Genomic DNA, 12850 nt, shown 5'->3' with positions numbered 1-12850 from the left:
AGTTAGAGGCTGGCTCAATGGAACAGGGCTTCTAGGATGTGTTAAAACAGAAGAGGATTCTTGTTTCATTTGCTTTTCCCAAAAGTGGAGCTCCTATTTAGTAGTTAAGAAAACCTAGTTGAAGTACCAAGGTGGTACGTGATTTTCTTTGTCCAGATTTAAGAAGTATTAACAAAACTGACCAGTAAGGGAATCTCTTCTGTCACTTTGCTTTTTCAGCATAATTTTGTCCAGTTTCTCATCTGATTTAGATGACAGCCTTGATGAAACCCAGTCACCCTATGGGAAGAGGCAGACATGCCCATGCATGGCAGAGGTAGTGTTTTCTACCCCTAGCTGCTGTTTGAAGTCAAAAGTTAGAAGGCAGCACAGTAGTGCCGGTTATGTGGGCTGTTGTGCTTGCCTGTCTGGGCCTGCAGCACTTGCCATCTTTTGTTCCCTGGCTCCAGTTCTCATGCCATGGTGCTCCCAGACAGACATAGTGTATTCAGGGCTGAATGCCAAGATGGAATGTAAGCTTCATGCCAGCTTCTCCCTTGTTGCCAATTTGAGTGTGTGCCTGCTGGGACTCCTACCTGCCAAGTCCACCCTGATGGGGCTGTGCCTCCCAGGGACACAGGAACTGACCGACCAAGAGGTGTGGAAGTAATGGGCGCCAAAGTTATTGAGAATGTGGGCCAAATAACTGGCACTAGAAGTATATGTGGAAACAGTTTATCTCCAGGGTTCTCTTTGACAGTCAACTCCAAAACATGTCTGAGAACTCTGTTTTGGGTATAGTCAAATTGCTTGGTAAGCTCACCGTGGGGCTTAGTCAAGAGCCCAGGACAAAGAATCAGCTCTTTAGGCAAACATCTCTGGTTTTGTGTCTGCCATTTGTTGAATTTATGACTTCACATAAGTCCCTTTCTATCTCGCAGTTCCGTATCAGTGTAAGGATGAGTCTGAATCTCAAAGAGCCTTTCCAACTGTAAAGCTATCAGGATATAATAGTGAGCAGGACATCTGACATCTGATGAATAGAGACACATTTGGCCATGTGTCTGAGCAGCAGTTCCCCTACCTGTAACAGTGTCTGCTCCCTATAGACTGTGGTAAGGATTAAATGCAATGAGGCACATGAAATACACAGTGGCACTTAGCAACTCAGCTGGGAGATGATCACACCTGTACCAACTTTGGTCCTCTACAAGTGGCCTGGGCGAATTTGCACTGGAAACCACAAGGTGGTGCTAGAGTTAAGGATACTGGTTGTGGAAGAAAGTTGCTTCCGGTGGGGAGATCTCTGACAAGCATTAAGATTCCTGGGACAGCTTGTTTAACTTTAAAATTTGGCTATATGGATAAGGCAAACTACCAAAGGAAGCAGGGATGAGTGAACAGGGAGGATAACCAGGGCTTTGAGTGGCCCATCTGAAAAATAACTACACTCACTAACATTTGTTGGACAGTTACCACGTACCAGGCAAAATGCCATGTCACGTGCGTTCTCTCATTTAATCCTTAGAAAAACAATGTGCCTCATTCTGTTGTATATCTGCCCATTTGGTTCCAAAGCCAATGCAAATACAGGTCATTCTTCACTCAAAAAGAGAGAACAGGTGTTGCTACTGCTAAGACGACCAGTCAATTCACCTCATCAACCTCTGCTTTCAGAGACAACCAACAATTTGGATTGCATCTGGAATACATTCATTTGGCAGTTATGTCCTTCCCTCGGAACATACATGTTCTGACAGCCCGGTCACATCCACAGTTGAGAATGGATAAAAGAAGTTCCCTTGGACTCTAGAGGATCCCTGTAATTGATCCAGCATCTTCAAAGAAGAATGTTTACACATAGTGGAATTTCTCAGACACTAGGGCATTGGCCCCTGCTCTTAAAAAAATATGCTGTCAGAGGGCAATTAATGAAACTGGAATGTGGACAACGGATAAAATGTTGTATCAATGCTTCTGATCTCCTGACTTGATAACTATATGTGGTTATGTAAGATTATACTCTTTCTCATAGGAAATATACACTGATGTAGCAAGAGGTTTAAAATAAGATGTTCATTAAGAAAATTTTTGAAATTTCAGAAATAGGGAAGAAAAACCTAAAAGCAGCATTTAACTAACGTTTTAAGGTCATCATGAACATCCATTATAGAACGAGTGTAATATAATGAATGTTTAGGTTCCAATTGATTCACAAAGTATCTAGAACACAACTTTAGTTTGACCCTTCATTCAAGTTTGCTTTTTACTCAGAATTTGGGTTTGACTCAAAGGTCAATATAGGAGACATAGGTTCGATCCCTGGGTGGGGAAGATCCCCTAGAGGAGGGCATGGCAACCCACTCCGGCTTCTAGAGAATCCCATGGACAGAGGAGCCTGGCGGGCTGCAGTCCATAGGGTCGCACAGAGTCAGACATAACTGAAGCGACTAAGCAGCAGAGAATGCATTAGAAGAGTTAATTCTGCAGGGTGTACAGCTGAGGAGAAATCCCCAGCCAGAGGGGCTGGGGATGCTGAACCTAAGAACTGGGCCCCAGTTGGAAGGAAGAGAGCAGAGGCAGTGCCAGGAGAGGAGCTTCTGTCAGTCAAACACTTCAGAGATGAAATCAGCTTTGGAGTTGGGTCAGTGCTGAGTGAGATGAGACAGCATGAAGAACAAGACTTCTTGGGGGACCCTTGAGTGCTGCTTCACTGAGCGACCCTGGGGATGAAGGGAAGAAGGCAACGCTGCTACCTTAAAGCCTACAACCCATTCACAGAAAGGACAAGAGTGACATCAGACTCTAGTCCTTTGTCCACAGCCACACCCCTTCAATACTTAAGGAATCATAATTTCAGCACTTATAGGGGGCTTGGACTTTACCATCCCAAACTCCTAATTAAAGGGGTAAGAAAGTTGAAGCCCAGAGAGCAGCCTAACAACCTGTCATGCTCATGCAGCAAATGAGGAGAGCCAACATGAGCAGCTGTTACAGCTCCAAATTCAGTGCTCTTACCAAATGTGCGATCTTGTTATTCTTCATCTAAGCCCCTTCTCCTCCTTGTTAGAGATGAGAAAAGAGGATCGGAGAATAAGGGAGTGGCACGAAGCCAAAGACAGAGCTGGGAAGGGAAAGGTGGCCACCATCCAGGTGGAGTTATGAAAAGTTGTTTTGAAGTCACTTCCCTGTGAGTCAGGGTTGGCTTGAGTGTATAGATTAACTTGCTTCTCCAGCCTCCAGGGTTCCACGTTAGCACCATCTAGGTTTCCCTTACAGTCAGGCTTCTGGCTCTTCCACTCTGGTGAGAAACCCTGCCTGGGCTCAGCCCCTTCTGCTTGATTCTTCATCCTCACCCAAAGGAAACTTAGGGGGCAAACCCATATTCAAGGAAGCCTGAGTGAGTGAAAGTGTCTGACTCTTTGCAACACCATGGACTATATAGCCCATGGAATTCTCCAGGCCAGAATACTGGAGTGGGTAGCCTTTCCCTTCTCCAAGGAATCTTCCCAACCCAGGGATCAAACCCAAGTCTCCTGCATTGCAGGCAAATTCTTTACCAGCTGAGCCTGGAGACCCAGAAAAGGAAGGTGGAAACTTCAAAGAGAAGCTCTCCAAGCAGGAACGGCAAGGATCTTTTGAGGTAAACCCAAGATTTAGGAATATTTTGCTCCATGGAGGAAGGGAGGTGGGAGCCAGCCTTGAGAACAAGGAGAAATCAGGGCTTGATGCTCGAAGGCCTGCCCCAAGTTAAACATCTGTCCAGACCTGAGCACATTCCCAGGCTAGGCTCCCCTGGGGACTGGGATGAACCAACCCCCTCACATAGCAATCCCCACTGGAGGGCCTGCAAAGGGGCACTCTGTTTTTAAAAGGACAGGATGTCACCTGAGGAAGAGGAGTTGCACTTCAGTCCTCAAGGCTAGAGGCCCTCCCTCACACCCTTGTCAAACTTGGATTCTAGAGACAGATGACACGGAATGGGCTCTTTCCTCCCTGGGGAACTAAGCAAAGGCCCTCAGAAACTCAGACATTGCTCAATGCCACCTCTATTCCTTACATTGTGCCTAGGTTAACTCTGGTCTCCTTTTCCTTCAGCAAGTATTTACAAACATTTCCTATGTCCTGGGACCTGTGCAAGATGCTGGGGCACAGTGGTGAGAAACAGTCACTGTCCCTGCCCCTGCCCTCCAGCAGGAGACAGCAAGTATTATAATAAAAGTGAAGACTATTAGAGGATAAGAGGAGGGCACCTCCACTTCATCCAGGGGTGGCCAAACTGCCTGGTGAGCCAGGGTTGGCCTGGAGAGGTGAGAGGCGAGTTTCAAAAGGCAGATGTGTTGGTCCTGACCTGACCCAAAGGCCAGGAAACTACTCAGATTTTAAAATACTTTTTAAAACCTGCTATCATTTTTGTTGTTTATTAACAGCTTTATTGAGGTATAACTTACAAACTATAAAATCAACCCACTGCATGAATAGTTCGGTGATTTTTTAAAAATGAATTCATACAGTTATGCAAACATTACATAATCCAATGTCCACCTCTCAAAAAGGTCTCTTGTGTCCCTCTGTAGTCAACCTTTGCTCACTCCCAATCCGAGGCAACCAATGATCTGCTTTCTGTCTAAATAGTTTTGCCTTTCCTAGAAATTTCATGTTACTGGAATAGTGCCATATGCAGTCTTTTACATCAGGTTTCTTTCACTTTGCTTTTTTCATTTAGATGAATTCTTTTTACATACATCCATGTAGATGCATGTTCGTTTCTTTTTATTGTTGAGTAGTGTGATATAATAAGCAATATACATTTGGTCTTTGTCTCCTATTCTTGGCAAAGACTTTCTCTAAAACCCTTGGAATCTCTTGAGTGATGAATGTCTTTAGTACACTAATGAGATACCCAGATAGTTTCAAGATGTGGGCTGCTTGCCAAATAAACAAAAATAGGATTACAGGGTTGGAACATTCAGCCCTACCCTGAGAGGGGGAAGGGGCTTGAGATCGAATCACCAATTTCCAATGATTTACTCAATAATGTCTACATAATGATGCTTCCATAAAAACCCCTAAATTATGCAGTTCGAGAGCTTCCAGTGTGGTGAACACACCAAGGTACTGGGAGGGATCCTTGAAATTCTATATGAATTTGAGGATGAACTTTTCCATATCTGCAAACAATGACATTGGAATTTTGATAGAAATTGCACTGAATCTCCAAATTGCTTTGGGTAGCATTATCATCTTGAACATATCAAGTCTTCTAATCCATAAACACAAGATGTATTTCCACTTATTTAGGTCTTTAATTTCTTTCAACTGTGTTTTACAGTTTTCTGTGTATAAATCTTTTACATCCTTAGTTAAGCTTGCTCCCAGGTACTTTAGTATTTTGGATGCTACTGTAAATGGACCAGTTTTCTTAATTTCCTTTTTGGATTGTTCATTGCTGGTGTCATTCTGGTTTTGATTTTCATTTTCCTGCTGAACATATTTTTTTTTTTTTTTTCAGATGATAGTCCTTTATTAAATTATTTATTCCACCTGTAGCATGTGAGATCTTAGTTCCCTGACTAGGGATGATACTGTGCCCCTGCATTGGGAGCATGGAGTCTTAACCCTTGGACCACCAGTAAAATCTACAGTCTTCTTAATAAGGAAAATGATCCTGCTGAACATCTTTTCATGTGTTTACAAGCCATTCATATATCTTTTTTGGTGAAATGTAATCTTTCATTCTTAATCTCCCACTTTACATTTTTGAGTAAAGAGAGAGAGAGAGTCCCTCTGTCTCTCAGATACTTTCTTCCTTCTTCTGTTCCTCTTACTCTCAAAAAATACTTCACAGGTGGAAGGAAAACACTGTGCACGAGGTTAGCAACAGACACTGGAGCCGTACCTAGGTCCCACTCTGCTGCTTACTAGCTGCATGACTTTAAGCATGTTGTTTCACTTCTCTTTAAATTTCTTAAAGGTTTTAATAGGATGCTTTGTTAAATAAACTAAGCTATTTCATTTGTCACATAAAATATTAATAACTGCAGCCTACTACAGCCAAGCATTGTGCTAAACCCTACAATGCAGTCATAAGTAAAAGAGACACAACCATTGAGCTTCCAATGCCTTATCCCAGTGAATGTGAATCCCCAAATGCAATTATCACCTGAGGGAGGGCCACAGGTTGAGTGTCTGTCACAGGGTATTTTGACCTGGCTGTCAACTTTTGTGAAGACATTGGTGCTTTCATTGAGCACAGGCGATATTAGCTAGGCAAAGAAGAGGAAGAACATCTCAGGCAGTGAGAATATGTTGGCGGTGGCAAAGAGTACAGTTAAGGAGGTAGGTGGAGAGAAGTGTGGATGAATCAAAGAATGAAAGGGCAATGTGGTGGAGGAAGCGAGAAGGGAGGCCAGAAGAGGCAGTCCAGCTGAGTCTCAAGAGCCTTGCTGAGACCTTGAAGTTTTATTGAGGAATAGGAGAAGCTGCTGAGGTGTTTTAAGTAGAAGGGTAACAAATGCAGATCTGCTTCTCAAAAAGATCCTTCTGGCACAGTGCAGTTTGAGAAGAGAGCATGAGGCTGAGTCTTGAAGTACTGGGACATTTTTTTTTTTTTAATAGGAAATTTTTTTTTTTTTTTTTTTTTTTTTTTTAGATTTTTGGCTATGCTGGGCCTTCATTGCTATGCTGGGGCTTTTTCCAGCTGCGGCAAGTGGGGGCACTATTCTTCGTTGTGGTGGTCAGGCTTCTCAGTGTGGTGGCTTCTCTTGTTGCAGGGCACAAGCTCCGGGCGTGAGGGCTCGGCAGTTCCGGCAGTTCCGGTGCATGGGCCTAGTTGCCCCACAGCATGTGGGATCCTTTGATGTCCCCTGCATTGGCAGGCAGATTCTTAACCACTGGACCACCAGCAAAGTTCTAGTACTGGAACATTTAATATCCAAATAGAGCGTTGAACATCAAGACATGTAAGCAATGAAAGAAAAGCCTTCAAGAAGAGATAATCAGTGACTTCCCTGGTGGTTCAGGGGTTAAGAATCTGCCTTTCAAGGCAGGGGCCTCAGACTTGATCCCTGGTTGGGGAACTAAGATCCCACATGCCATGGGGCATCTAAGCCCACATGCTGCAAATAAAGAGCCTACATGCTCTGGGCTATAGAGAAGCCTGGGCGCCACAACTAAGATGCACAACACAATGCAGTCAAATAAATCAAAAAAAAAAAAAAAACAAGTGCTCGTTTCGGCAGCACATATACTAAAATTGGAACGATACAGAGAAGATTAGAATGGCCCCTGCGCAAGAATGACACGCAAATTCGTGAAGCGTTCCATATTTAAAAAAAAAAAACACAGATGGTCACTTACAAGTCCATGCTGGTGAGAATTGCTAAAGGAAAATGAAGACTGAAAAAAAATCTACTGGATTCAAGAGTCAGGGGGTCCCTGGTAACAGCTAAGGAGCCCCCAAACACTGCTGCTCAGACCTTGGGAGTTTGTCTAGCCTCTCTATGGCCCCACAGTCACTGCCTCAGGACTTACCCTCTGGCAGATCAAAGCAAGTCTTTCTCATTAAGATTCTTAAGATTCCCTGGCAGCTCCTCTGGCTGGCTGCACTAGCTCTATCACAGGACCAGGCCAGTTTGCCCATGTCTGCCTATGTATCTCATCTAACCCACCTCACCCACTTGGCTGCTGAGGAGCCAGAGGTTTCTACTGGGTGCCAGCAAACAGGCAGTCTCATGCCACAGTTAAGCACTACTCCGAAGTCACACACCAGTTCCTAACACAGCTCTACCACTTATCAAGATCTTGGTGAAAGATATGTAAATGGCTGAAACTGTTTTCCAATTTGTAAAACAGTGACAATGAAGCATGTATCAAACACTCCACCTAGAGAATTAGCTATCATAGGTTCACATTCATTCATTCAACAACTGTTTATTGTATAGGTAACAGCAATATAATAGACAACAAGGCAGACATCATCTATGTCAACAAGGAGTATCCAATCTAGTGGCAGACCTAGTCAAACAAAGATCTGATGCTTGATAGGAAAAGCACTGGCAGAGAATTGGGTGGGTGGGGGAACAAAAGTCACACCCCTAGTACTGTTGCAGGGGGTTGGCTTTTCTTTGGGCAAGATCACTCATTTATAGCATAAATACAGGGTTGGTGCCATTGGTAAGATAAGGTCTGGTTCCTGTCCTAAAAGAGAATTAGGAGGTAAGCACAGGAAAATAATATAGTTAAGGAGAAGAAAAGTGCAAAGAAATCCCAGGAAACTGTCATACTGGGTGTCACATTGGCTTTTTATGCAAAAAGTCTCAGCTTATTTGGAACTCGGGTTCCAAATATCCCCACCACAGAGAGGCCTGAAAGCTAGGACCCAGGGCCATTGGAGTATCAGTCTCTCTCAATGACAGGGAACAACATAGAAACCCTACTGCTACATAGGGTTTTTCCAGGCTCAAATCCATGTCAACCCAGAAGTGAACACAAGGCTTCCCCAGAAGAGGCCTGGGGTTCCTGCAAATTCTGTAGCTGGAGAGGAAGCTGCTAGAGCTCCCCAGCCTCTCAGGCCTTCCTCCTCTGCTAGGCTCAGCTATAAATAGCTTGCAGGTTTCCAGCTGGGGATCTCCCAGCCCTGAAAGGAGTAAGCACCGCCTTCTCACCTTGTCCTGCCCTCAGCCTGAAGCAGAAGGGGGTGGTAGCTGGCGGCCGGAAGGAGATGCTGCTGCTGCTAAGTTGCTTCAGTCAGGTCCGACTCTGTGCGACCCCACAGACGGCAGCCCACCAGGCTCCCCCATCCCTGGGATTCTCCAGGCAAGAACACTGGAGTGGGTTGGCATTTCCTCTCCAATGCATGAAAGGAAAAGTGAAAGTGAAGTCGCTCAGTCATGTCTGACTCTTAGCGATCCCATGGACTGCAGCCTACCAGGCTCCTCCGTCCATGGGATTTTCCAGGCGAGAGTAATGGAGTGGGTTACCATTGCCTTCTCCAGAAGGAGAGGAGGGGAGGGCAAAAATGAGCACCACAGAGAAACTGGCCACTGGACTACATTACCCACAATCCTAGATCATAGCTGGAAAGAAGAGGCTTCTCTGGGCCCACAGCCTTAGGTGGGAACAAGGCCAGAGGCAACCTAGTGCCTGCGTGTGCAGCCCAGGCCCAGTTTTTTCCAAAAATCTAATCCAGAAACCTTCAGTCATGGACCTTAGAGATCATCTCCTCTCCATATACTCAACTCACAGGCACTCAGCTGATCTGAGGCCAGGGAGACGGACAAAATTCCGTTTATTTTCACCTTATTCACAGTGTGTGTGTGTCTATAACCAAAGACTGGAAGTCTATGAGTGATTTTATTCTGGATCAAGTCCAGAGGCTTCTTAGTGCTAAAAGCCCCCCTCCCCAGCATTTACTCGATTCATTACTCCCAAGCTCTCAGCTTTTCTCTCCCTGCCTCACCTGAGGAGGAGCAAATGCTCACAGGCTGGTCCATGTTGCATTGCACTTCTGGAAGCGCTCGGGGGTGGGTGCTCAGGAACTGCTGTCTCTGCTGAGATCTAGTCCCTCTCGGACCTTTGCTCATCTCCCAGCAGGCAGATCAGGGTAATCACGTGGCTGAGGCACGTTTAAGTCCCTGGAGACGCTGTAGGAGAGCCTGGAGGGGTTGCTGTTTCCTGCAGTGGATAAACCAAAGGTGTCAGGCTGAGGAAGGGAGGCCATTCTGGGTGGTAGAAGCACCCAGTGGGCACTACTCCAGACCTCAGTGCCACCGGAGGTGTACACCTGCCCCAGCTCTGGCTGCCCCAGCTCTGGCTCCCCCAACTCCAACCTTCCAAGTTTCCACAAAGAGCCAAACTATTCATGTCGGATTGTGGTGCTCATGAAGGTCCAGATTGACAGGGAGCATAGCGGTGAAGATATTTGGGACTAGACCTGAAGTCGCGGACCCCTGTCCAAGGTGGAAAGATACTAAGGCTAGCCTGACAACAGGGTCTTTCCCTCCTTCCCCTCGCTCAGATATGATAACAACTCTCACATCCTGAGGCCGGCACCAGGAATGTAAAGATGGAGTCACAGTCTCAATAAATAAATGATGTGTTAGGTGCACAAGAGGTCTATGGGTGGGGGGTTGGAAGGACTTCCAGACGGCCAGAGGTCTGAAACAAGTAAGGGTGACGCACAGTTCCACCACAATGGTGTAGAAAGGATATTCCAGGCAGAAGGGACAGGTTGATAATGGCAGAAAGGAGCGAGAAACGGAAAGCAGAGAAATAGCGAAGACCGACTAGCAAAATGCGCGCGCGCTGGCGCGCAGCAAGCGAGGCCAGGCCCTCACACCACGCTAAGGTGTGGGCTTTAGGCCTCGGGTCAGCAGCCGCCGGAGAAACTCCAGCAAAGTCGGCGGCGCTCAGAGAATCAGGGGGTAAAGTGGGACAAAATACGAAACCGGTGGGGAGAGTGGCAACCTCAGACCCTCTGGGGACGCCCGAGTCGGCCTATCCCGCGTTTACCTCAGCCCGGCCAGGCCACGCGTTCCCGGCCCCGCCGCCGCCGCCGCCGCCCCCTCCTTGGCAGAGTCTCCTGGCCGCGGGCTCCCGGGCGCGGGCGGGCCGGGAGGGCCGAGCTCCCGCCCACAGCCGCCTGCGGGCCGCCTGCCAGACGCGGCGGGAAGGAAGCGCCTTGTATGGGCCTCAGGCAGGGAGGAAGCGCCAGGCAGGGCCCCAGGGAGGAAGCGCCATATTTGGCGAGGGGCTGGCCGGGGGCGGGGAGCGCGCCCGCGAAGGAGGTCGCTTCCGCCGCCGCAAGACCGAGCCACGCCGCGCCGCCCCACCCCCGCCAGCTCCGGGCCGCGACCCCCGCCCGACCCCTCCTCCCATCGGAGGTACGCACGGCTTCTCGCTCCGCTTCCTCGGTTCCAGAGCTACGGCGATTGGGGACGGAAGGCGGGGTCCAGGCCGGCTTTGACGACTGACAGAGCGGAGAAGGATTCCCGGCTCCCAGCACTCGCTCTGTGGCAAAACACTTTGGTCTCTGAGCTTCGGATTCCTCTTCCTCCGAAGGAAATGGGGATAAAATGAGAGGATGCCTGTTAAGCACCGCCAGGAGCGGCACTGCCCGCAGTAGCAGCGCATTAACCCAACATTTGTGTGTGGCGGGAGAGGGGCCGAGGTGTTTCCATTCCCTTGCTGTGTCCCTTTAGCCTCTTTATAGCCTACTAGGTGCCTGGGGGTGCTATATGGAGCTGACGCTTTCAAGAAAATATTTTTCTTGAAGAAAATAGGGCTACCTTAAAGTCTAGAGTTTTTCCTTTCAAGCTCTGGGAGTCAGACAAGACGGGGTTTCAATCCCAGCTTCTCCCCTTCCAGCTGATTGATGCTGGGAAAGCTACTTTCCTTCCCTAAATCTCAATTTCCTCATCGGTAAAATGGGGATAATAATTCCTAATTTGCAGGGTTGTTGTGGTAATCAAATGAAACTGGTGTGTGTGTTTAAGAGAGAGAGAGAAAGAGAGCCCCTGATATGGAGGAGGTGCTTAATTAATGACAGTTCTTCCGTTCACTGGGCACTTTCCCATCCTGCCAGCGGGGAGGAGATAAGAAAGGCTAAGTAAACTTGGCCATTCCTCCTGGAAGTCCTACTCTCTTGGAGAAGACTGTCCCTTCTTTAGAATGTATGGGACCTTGTTGCTAATATTTGGTTCTTCTTCTAGAGGCATATCTGTGGCCCTTAATGCTCCCCTTTCTCAGTTCAGCCACCACCGCCAATGAGTTGCCATCCTTGCCTGCTCTTCTCTACCTACCCTAGAGCCTCGATGACCTGAACACACTGGCAAGGGCAAAAACAACCTGGAGGAAGTTGAAGTTCCCATCAGAGCCAGAACCTGGTATCTAGGACACCATACATTCCCACGCCTGTCAGTACCACACCCACACGTTTCACCAAGAGATGGGTATCAATCTCAGAAAAACATTTCCCAACCCTCCCTTGTTGGCCCTGCCCTGCACTCATCAGTTCTGCCTGTCCTGGAGTTCCACTTAAATATAACCAGAATCTTTTTGCCTCTCAGTCACAGCTCCATCCTGCAGTTTGCAGCCCCTGAGAGGTTCCAGGCAAGTTTGTGAACACACACAATAGATGTGTCACCCACGGCCTTGTTTCCTTTCATCCTTGCTGGGCAAGGAGGCTGTCGTTGGCATGGTAACCTTGCCTGTAAAAGTTGCAGCCCTCAAGGATGTTTTTCAATTCCAGCGGGGACACAGCTCCTTCCCCCCACCTCCCCCATGTAGATCACAGGGTGACATGTAGCTGTGTCATCTGGCCTCCCCCGGAATGGGGATGTGGTGCTGGTGGCACAAAAGGACTAGTTCATGGAGGGCAAAGGACTTAAGGGAGATGTTGATTGGATCTCTGAGGAACAGGTTCCTTCTGTTCCTTCTGTCCTTCTGTATGTGTTGATCCTCAGCCACCAGAGAAACCAGTTCTGAGATTCAGAATATTTAGGGAGACACTCTGGATCTCGTGGTGAATGATAAGCACACATCTTCACTTAAATCAGGCACCCAACAAATCATATGATTCCTGGTGCTTAAACCTGTAGAATAAACTGATAAACCCAAAAAGCCTCCAGAATCCAGTGATTTCCTTTCTCCTCAGGCCCTGTGGAATAAATGAATATTTATTAACCATCTCCCATGTTCCAGTTTCCCCATATATTATTTCAACTAATTCTTCCCACAGCCCTTTGAGGGAAGTATTAAAACACTCCTTTTACAAGTGGGGAAACTAAAATTTGGGCAGAGATCTCAAGCAACTTGTCCAAAAATACATGGCCTTGAAGTGATGGCACTGAGACTTTCAGATTCCCAATCC

At 47.2% G+C, this 12850-nt stretch overlaps 1 long non-coding RNA gene and 1 other non-coding gene across 2 annotated transcripts in view; one reads left to right on the top strand and one right to left on the bottom strand.

The window, feature by feature from the left end:
• The window catches only part of LOC133062431 (uncharacterized), a 28645-nt gene extending 18039 nt beyond the window's left edge, over positions 1-10606 (bottom strand). The window contains exons 1-2 of the long non-coding RNA XR_009694170.1: positions 10492-10606; positions 9440-9654 (exon numbers count right to left, since the gene is read on the bottom strand). This is a non-coding gene — a long non-coding RNA (uncharacterized LOC133062431). The remainder of the gene's footprint in view (positions 1-9439; positions 9655-10491) is intronic.
• LOC133062964 (U6 spliceosomal RNA) lies at positions 7205-7311 on the top strand. Its single transcript, XR_009694283.1, has one exon. It is a non-coding gene; the product is annotated as a U6 spliceosomal RNA (small nuclear RNA).
• Positions 10607-12850: the final 2244 nt, after the last annotated feature.

The sequence above is a fragment of the Dama dama genome, chromosome 9 (genome assembly GCF_033118175.1).
Source record: "Dama dama isolate Ldn47 chromosome 9, ASM3311817v1, whole genome shotgun sequence".
Lineage (NCBI taxonomy): Eukaryota > Metazoa > Chordata > Mammalia > Artiodactyla > Cervidae > Dama > Dama dama.
This window is presented reverse-complemented; position numbering and strand designations above follow the sequence as displayed.